The 8,716-nt window shown below is 35.4% G+C and overlaps 1 protein-coding gene across 1 annotated transcript in view; it reads left to right on the plus strand.

Moving 5' to 3' along the window:
- LOC106871605 (delta-type opioid receptor) overlaps window positions 1-8,716 on the plus strand; it is a 129,951-nt gene that overhangs the window by 99,775 nt on the left and 21,460 nt on the right. The gene's annotated exons all lie outside the window — the stretch shown is intronic.

Genomic DNA, 8,716 nt, shown 5'->3' on the forward strand with positions numbered 1-8,716 from the left:
TGTATATATATATATATATATATATATGTATATACAATTATTTGTGCATGTGTATATATATCTATAGACATGTAAGTAAATGTATATATGCACATATATATAAAGACAAAATTATGAATAGCAGTACATGTAAATATTTATATGTGTGTGTGTGTGTGTGAATGAATGAGTGAGTTTGTGCGTGTGGTGGGGTGAACTTATGGGAGTGTACGCATGCGTATTTGTACATCAGTTTGTACGAAACTCGTGTATTCTGTCTCACTTATATGCTCTTTTCTCAATCTTACGCATGCCACAGTTTATTTTCTTATTGGTTCATCTGCAATATTTCAAACAATCTTGTAAGCTCAAAAGTCTTAGTTGACACTCAATAACAATAAACAAAACATCACCATAGAGAAGATACGATAACCATTTCGATGCACAAGTCTTTAACTATCGTCACTTGATATTCACCCAAGGGAAATAAACAGATTTCTGAAGTGGAGAGTGTTATAAATTGCGTTTCATATTACCATATTTTTGGGCCAACCTTTATTCTTTAATGTTTTTTTACAGAAATATACACATGTATATGAGGGCTGTAGGCTGAACTGTTGAAAGCTTTCAGTTAAGCGTGTATACATATTTAACAAGCCTAAAAAGACAGGAATAATCATTTGGCAAAACATAATCCAGCGAGTTAGTAAGAAGCTTGCTTTATAACTACGTGGTTCCGGGTTCAGTCCCACTTCGTGGTACCTTGGATTCGGCAGAAAAAAGCCGCTGTATGTGTATGTATGTAAGTGTGTGTGTGTGTGTGTGTGTGTATTTATTCCCTATCACCGCTTAACTACTGGTGTTTGTGTGTTTACGTGCCCGTAACTTAGCAGTTCGACAGCAGTGAATGCCAGGCTTTAAGAAAAGTAGTAGGGTCGAAAAAGATTACCAGGCTTTGGGAAAAGTACCAAGGTCCAATGCTCCAGCATGACCGCCGTCTAATGCCTAAGGCAGGTAAAAGATAATAGATGATATTTTGGTGGAAAGCTTAATTTCAGTCAGTTTAAAATACAAAGTTTGTATCATAAGACCAGTGACGTTTTGGGGTGGATTGCTATCAAAAGAGTTAATGTATCTCAAGCCAGCGAGGAGGTCTCTTCAGGATCATTTATCCTTCAAAAACATAGCCACAAAATTTCTCTAATATCACATCCTTGCAATCTTGAAAAGAGGTCATTCATATTAGACTGTGTAGACCTAGATACACTATGCATGGAAGCAAGGGAAGCGTGGTTATTATGTTTGTAATAATCTAGCCATAGGTAAGATTGATCAGAATTGAACTGTGTCGAAGCAACAGCAAAAAAGTGGCAAGAGATTTAGAGTATTTTAGGGTACATTGTTCCATACGACTAAATTAAAAGTGGGGTTGTAGCACGCAATTTCTAATATTGTATCTATTAACGAGTGAGGTTAAAGGTATTTCTTATGTAACAAATATTATACTTAAGACAAAACAATTATTTCAACCGGCATTATTGTGATAATCTGTACAAATATTGAAAGAATGTTCACCGTATGGTATGGTGATGAAACGAGTAATGATATTTGGTGTAAAAACGTTTAAAATATCAAGTGAATCAGTACAATTTTTCTTAAAATTCTGCTTAAAGTTGTTTTCATTTGTGTTCGAAGGCAAATAAAATCATAACAAAAACCAAATGCATGACAAAAATATATTATCATAATATATTAGCCATGTTATTAAATACAGCTCTATAAGAAACCATTATGTGTTATTTCATACGGTGAATAATGTTTTTAGTGGACTTTATATATTCTGATGCGTACGCACAAACACACATACACACACACACTCACATAGACACACATATATATGTATGTATATATGTGTGTGTGTATATATATATATATATATATATGTACAATCCGACGATGGCTTAACTGGTCGAAACTTCGCAGTCATAGTCAATAATATTCATGTTGAAAAGTAATATATATATATACGTATGTATGTATTTATAAGAATATACACATACATACATATATGAATATATATCAGCAACTGCGTACATAATATATACATTTATATGCGTGCGTGTGCATGTGTGTGAGTGTGCGTGTACATATATGTTTGTGCATATTATATATAAATGTAAATGTATAGATATGATTTGTGCTGTGCCTGCGTGTGGTTTCTGGCAGTTTATGCATATGTTTGTATATGAATGTGGTGGGGTATCATCCATTTGTATAAATCTTACATATTGTAGCTCACATAAACAATATTTTTCTCAACCGGAAGCATGCCACAACTTGTTTCTCCATCCGTTTCTTCTGCAATATTTCAAACAATCTTGTAAGCTCAAAAGTCGTAGTTGACACTCAATAATAATAAACAAAATATCATCATACAGAAGATACGATAACCATTTCGATGCACAAGACTTTCATTGTCGTCACTTGATATTCACCTAAGGGAAATAAACAGATTTCTGAACTGGAGAGTCTTAGAAGTTGCGTTTCATATTATCATTTTTTAAAATTTAGTCTTTATTCTGTAATGATGTTTTACAGATACATAAACATTTATATGTGAACCTGAAGGCTGAATTGAAGCACGCTAACAGTTAAGAGCGTAAATATATTTAACAAAGTACAAAAACAGTGGAATAATCAGTTCGCAAAGTAATAGAGCCAACTAGCTTCTTGTTTAATTTGAGACGTTTGATAGTAATTGTTCTGGTGTATCGCTTTTAAGTGTTTCACTTAGCTATATCGATCTCTGTAGTATAACATGTTGTTCTCCTGGCACTGTTACGTCGATTATTAGGCATTCTTGTTTGTCCCTCCTAAAGGTTACTATATCCGGCCTTCGGTGCTCTAACACTTTGTCTGCCTGGAAGTCAAGGTATCAAAGGATTTTTGTCTTCCCCTTTTCGTTCATTACCTTTTCCGGTGTATGTTGGTCCAAAGCACCTATTACCTCGTATCCATACTTACCGCATAGTAGCCAATGAAGGTTGCGGGCTACCTTGTCGTGTCTGTGCTTGTACTATTATTATTATTATTATTATTATTATTATTATTATTATTATTATTATTATTATTATTATTATTACTACTACTACTACTATTACTATTAAGGTGGTAGGCTGGCAGAATCGTTAGCACATCAGCCAAAACGCTTACCGGTATTTTGTCTGCCTTTACGTTCTGAGTTCAAATTCCACCGAAGTTGACTTTGCCTTTCATCCTTTCGGGTTTGATAAAATAAGTACCATTTGAGCACGGGTGGGGTGATGTGACTGACTAGCTCCTCGCCCTAAAATAGTGGTGGTAGTGGTGGTGGTAGTAGTAGTAGTAGTATACTATATAATATATCCATATTTCTAGTTTAAATTGAGAGTTTTAAATGGCCGCTGTTATATTTACTCTTTGTATTTTCCGATTCTTGATAACAGAAAGAGAAACAAATAATAATAATAATAATAATAATAATAATAATAATAAGATATTTATTGATTTACAGCAGTGCGTGGTTAATTCGATTCCTATACGTGATTAACAAACAAGAATCTAAAACCAAAATATGGTTAACAATATTGACTTTGGGAACGATAAAGAACAACGCCAATAATTATACAACTGACTCGCTAATGGACTCTAAGAAAGGACATATATTTACTGTGTTTTAATTGTGATTCATTGTCGTAATCTCTCCATCTAGTTTCACTTATTCTTTCTCGTTCATGCAACAGTTTCTCGATTACCGCCGTGTATTTTTCTCTACACATGCAACCGCAAACGTTTCCGCAGATATACCCCAGCCAGTCAGGCGCTCAGTCGGACATGCATACTTACACGCATGCATACATGTGTACGTAGATATATACATACATATAATATATACATACATATAATATATACATACATATAATATATACACGCACAAAGATACAACGTAAATAGCGATTCTAATAGGACTAAATTTGTTTTACAGATTTAAATCAAGAATTCTCGTATGCAGATAGATACACATACATACAAATACATATTCTTTTATTTAGTTCAGTCATTTGACTGTGGCCATGCTGGAGCACCGCTTTACACGAAAAAATCGACCCCAGGACTTACTACTTATTCTATCGGTCTCTTTTGCCGAACCGCTAGTTTCTCGGGACATAAACACACTAACATCGGTTGTCAAACGATGGTGGGGTGAGAAAAACAGATACACAAATATATATATATATATATATATATATATATATATATATATATATATATATATATATATATATATATGTATGCATATTTGACGGGCTTCTTTCAGTTGCCGTCTACCAAATCCACTCACAAAGCTTTGGTTGACCTGAGGCTATAGTAGAAGACACTTGCCCAAGGTGCCACGCAGTAGGACTGAAACCGGAACCGTGTAGCTGGGAAGCAAGTTTCTTACCACACAGCCACTCCTGCGCCTATAACCGAATGAAACTGTTATTAAATACTATGTGTAACTCCTACCGAATGCGTTGAGTAGTTCTGCTTTCTTCCATTCGTTCAATCATTTGTATATGTGTGTTTGTGGGTGTCTATTTGTGCTTGTGTGTGAGTTCTGTCAAATGTGAAGTCCTCCCTCCCTTTCATTATTTTCTTTTTCATTTCCATATATTTAATTATTAACTGCGTAACTGCCCACTAAAATGATTTGTTATTGAAAATATAATTTAACTGACTTTGAACCTCATCGGCAGAGGTGAAATATTTTTTGATATTAAATATTTAGTATTTAATAATATAGATATAATTATCAAAAGATATTTCATACGTATTAATGAGGTTTAATAGTCGAAGAAAAATTATAACAACCTTGTTTAATTATTTTCTTTTTAATGTAAACAGTGAGTGTCTGTATCGGTAATTAATTAGTTAAAATTCCAATAAATTAATTTATTGTGAGGAGATCAGTTCTTGATAATAATCTTTCTTTCTTTCTTTCTTTCTTTCTTTCTTATGAGTTTCGAGAGTGTGCAATTACCAGGGCCGAATAAAGACTCATGGAGGCCCCAAGCACTTAAAAGATTTTGGTGTCCCCTGCCATGTACATGTAATTCAAAATATAAACAATAATAAACCATAAAATAAATTCGTTTTTCAAAACGAAACAAAACAGTTAGAGGGAAAATAATATTTATTTTGGTATCCTTCCACTTTATTTATATTTGAAAAGTTTTATACTTTTTTTTAATTGCAAAATCTTTGATCAGATCCTCACTATGATGCCATGAACACTTCGAAATTATTTCCGATCACATATACCACTTCGATTATTATCTAAGTAGCTTTAACGTGATCTCTTTTGTGCCGTAAACCATTTACCATTTTTGTGGTACTCGACTTCCCTTGATGTCCTAAGCACGTCCTTCGTTTGCTTAATTGTTGATCCAGTGCTGTACATTACCCATAATTATTGCAGACCATTCCACACCGGTGTCGTTAATGTTCAGTTTAAATCGATGTTGATCAACACAGAAAAAAAAAAACATTGGCGAGTAGGTTGTAGAGGGCGCTTTTCTAGGGAAGAAAGGACTAAGCATTGTGGTTATTGCGAGGCCGAAGGGATTGAATACCCGAAAAGAGACGAGAACTGGGAAGACGATTGAATAATGTCGAATAGTTGAGGTACGAGACTAGCAGTCTTCAAGGAACAGAAGTTATTGTTGTAGCAATAAAAAAAGGAAAACAGTAACCTGTGTGAAAAAGACTGGACGATGATGGTTAATAATCGAATGCCATTTATTCGATCGGACCTTATCTGGATGCACTCCACAATATCTGTGTGCGTAGTAGCAGCACTGATTCAGATTAGGGAGAAATGTTCCACATTCCATTGGCACTCCATCGATTACGACGATGAGTTCATTTGATCCGATCAACGGAACAGTCTACTCGTGAAATTAATGCACAAGTGGCTGAGTCCTCCACAGACACGTGTATCCTTTATGTAATTTCCAAGGAAATTCAGTGTGACACGGAATGTGCCAAGGCTGGCCCTTTGAAATAAAAGTGCTACTCATTTTTGCCAGCTGCGGGAACTGGAACAACGTAAAATAAATTGTCTTGCTCAAGGACACAAAATCCCGTTGAGAATTGAACCGACAATCTTATGGTTGTGAGGAAAATACCCTCACTATTAAGCCATGCACTTTCACTGATGTATAGAAGGAAGAGAGTGGAGGACAAGACTGAGAATAAGGTAGAATGAGCTTTAGGGTTTTAGGAGAGTATTTTTTCGTGTAGAATATTGTTTTCTGATGGTAACAAATAAACTGAGGAACGCTGTAGGTTCGCTATCAACAAAAAAGATAACTTTCTCCTAAAAACGGAACTGCATAATTTGCTGATTTTTCCCGCTCTTCATTATGATGGACCAATCAGAAAGTTCTTTTTTTTAGGAGTAGGTTGTGATCAATTTCATTGATTCCAATTTAATACTGGTACATGCAGGAACCCATGGCGGTAAGAAAGCAGAATCGTTTGCACCTTGGACAAAATGCTTTATGAAATTTCTTTCAGCTTTTGACGTTCTTAGTTCAAATTCTACCGAAGCCGACTTTCTTTTCCCCACTTCGGGGTTTTTCATATGAAGTACTAGTCAAATACTGGAGTCGATGTAATCGACTTGATCTTCCTTTCCCTCAAAATTGTTAGCCCTGAATCCTTCAACAGAACAGAATCCAGTTCAGGGGTATTGTTGGGAATTCGGTCAATTATATGCCATGTAAACCGAGTAACCAATTCTTTTGAGCCCTAAGAAAAATAGGAACCAAGCATTTTGAATTTGGTGGGGTTTGATCTCTGTATAATGTCAAAAGCGTAATCTGATATTTAATCCAACGCCCTCTATCTCCGCCAAACAGTACAAACCGTAGTTTTATTTCTTTTTAATCAAAACTTATTAGGTTTCATTTGTTAGCTAATGCTCATTAAAACTAACCAATTATATTTTAAAGAATAATTAGATTTAGACCAATTAGATTTTCACTTTTTCATTCAAATATTATTTTAACATTAATATTTAAAAAAATTTTTGGTTCAGTTTATTTTCTTGAAATTGTACATTGACATATATCATTAATTTTGTGGAAGTCACTTCTAACTCGGTTATATCGATTTTTCGATTAAATTTTTTATTTTCTATTTTTTTTTTTAGATACAAACGAGTGTCATAAGTGAAATTATGAACATTTTCAAAGGTTTCGACATGAAAGATTATTGCCTCACCAATGACTTGCTAGAAATAGCAGATAGTCCACCCTTCAAATCAAAAGAAACCCTTAATGTGTCTTAATCCTCTTAGGGCACCCAGACCGATCGATCAGCCCAAGTGATACAAGCTGAAAGGAGTTTGAGATCGATCTATCGGCCTGATGAAACAAACGTTGTGAATGGTTGGTTTTGAAGTGTAACAGCTAATCAGAGATCGGTTTTCAGTAGACGTATCGCAATAGAAAAAAACTTTTGGTCTTTTTGGCTACACATACCAAAACACCGTATGTCTCAAAAGAGCTAAGACTTTAGGGCAGCGGTTTTCAACAGGGGTTCATATGACCCCCTAAGGGTCCATGTAAGATTTTGTTGTTAAAACTTATGAGCAATAAACTGGTTATACTTCCACAATACACAAAGAAACATTCTTTTATTCTTTTACTTGTTTCAGGCATTTGACTGCGGCCATGCTGGAGCACCACCTTTAGTCGTATATATATATATATGTACGACGGGCTTCTTTCATTTTCCGTCTACCTAATCCATTTTGGTCGGCCAGAGGCTATAGTAGAAGACGCCTAAGGTGCCAAGCAGTAGGAATGAACTCGGAACCATGTGGTTGGGAAGCAGGCTTCTTATTTTTTTTATACAATTCTTAACATTTAATTTTAAAAATATAATGGGATTTTTTAAAACATGGTTAGGACAACAGAACAAAATAGGAACGGAAGGGGGCCCCTAGACCAAACACGACTGAGAACCACGGCTGAAGAGAAAAAGACACTTAGAAACGGCTGAGAAAATTTAAGAGACTTTTGAATTCTTTTTCCATAGACGTAAGTCTCACCCGATCTCGACTGCGTGGCACCTTGGGCAAGTATCTTCTACTGTCCCCTCGAACTGACGAAAGCCTTGTCAGTGGATTTGGCGTGCTGGGGTCGATTCATTCAACTAAAATTCTTCAAGTCGATGCCCCAGCGTGACTGCAGTCTAATAACTGAAATAAGTAACAAATAAAAGGTAAAATGGGATTAGGTCTATAAACTGGGAGGTAGAGGTGTTGGTTGATAAATCTATGTCAATATTCATAAGTACGAAGGCGGCGAGCCGGTCTTTACGTTTCGAGTTCAAATTCCACCGAGGTCGCCTTCGCCTTTTCATCTTTCTCGGGGTCGATAAAATAAGTACCAGTTGGACACTGGGGTCGATGTAATCGATTGCCCTCTCCACCCCCTCCCCTGAATTTGCTGGCCTCGTACCAAAATTTGAAACCAATATTGACCTCGGTGGAAATTCTGCCAATGATAAAGGTTTCTATTGTAGATAAAAAAAATTCCCAAATTTTGAAGCGAGTGAATTAGTTGATTACATCGATCCCAATACTTTACTGGTACTTTATTTCATCTACCCAATGGAAGCGCGTGGCTTAGTTGAGAGAACATTC

This window comes from Octopus bimaculoides, chromosome 8 (assembly GCF_001194135.2).
Source record: "Octopus bimaculoides isolate UCB-OBI-ISO-001 chromosome 8, ASM119413v2, whole genome shotgun sequence".
NCBI lineage: Eukaryota > Metazoa > Mollusca > Cephalopoda > Octopoda > Octopodidae > Octopus > Octopus bimaculoides.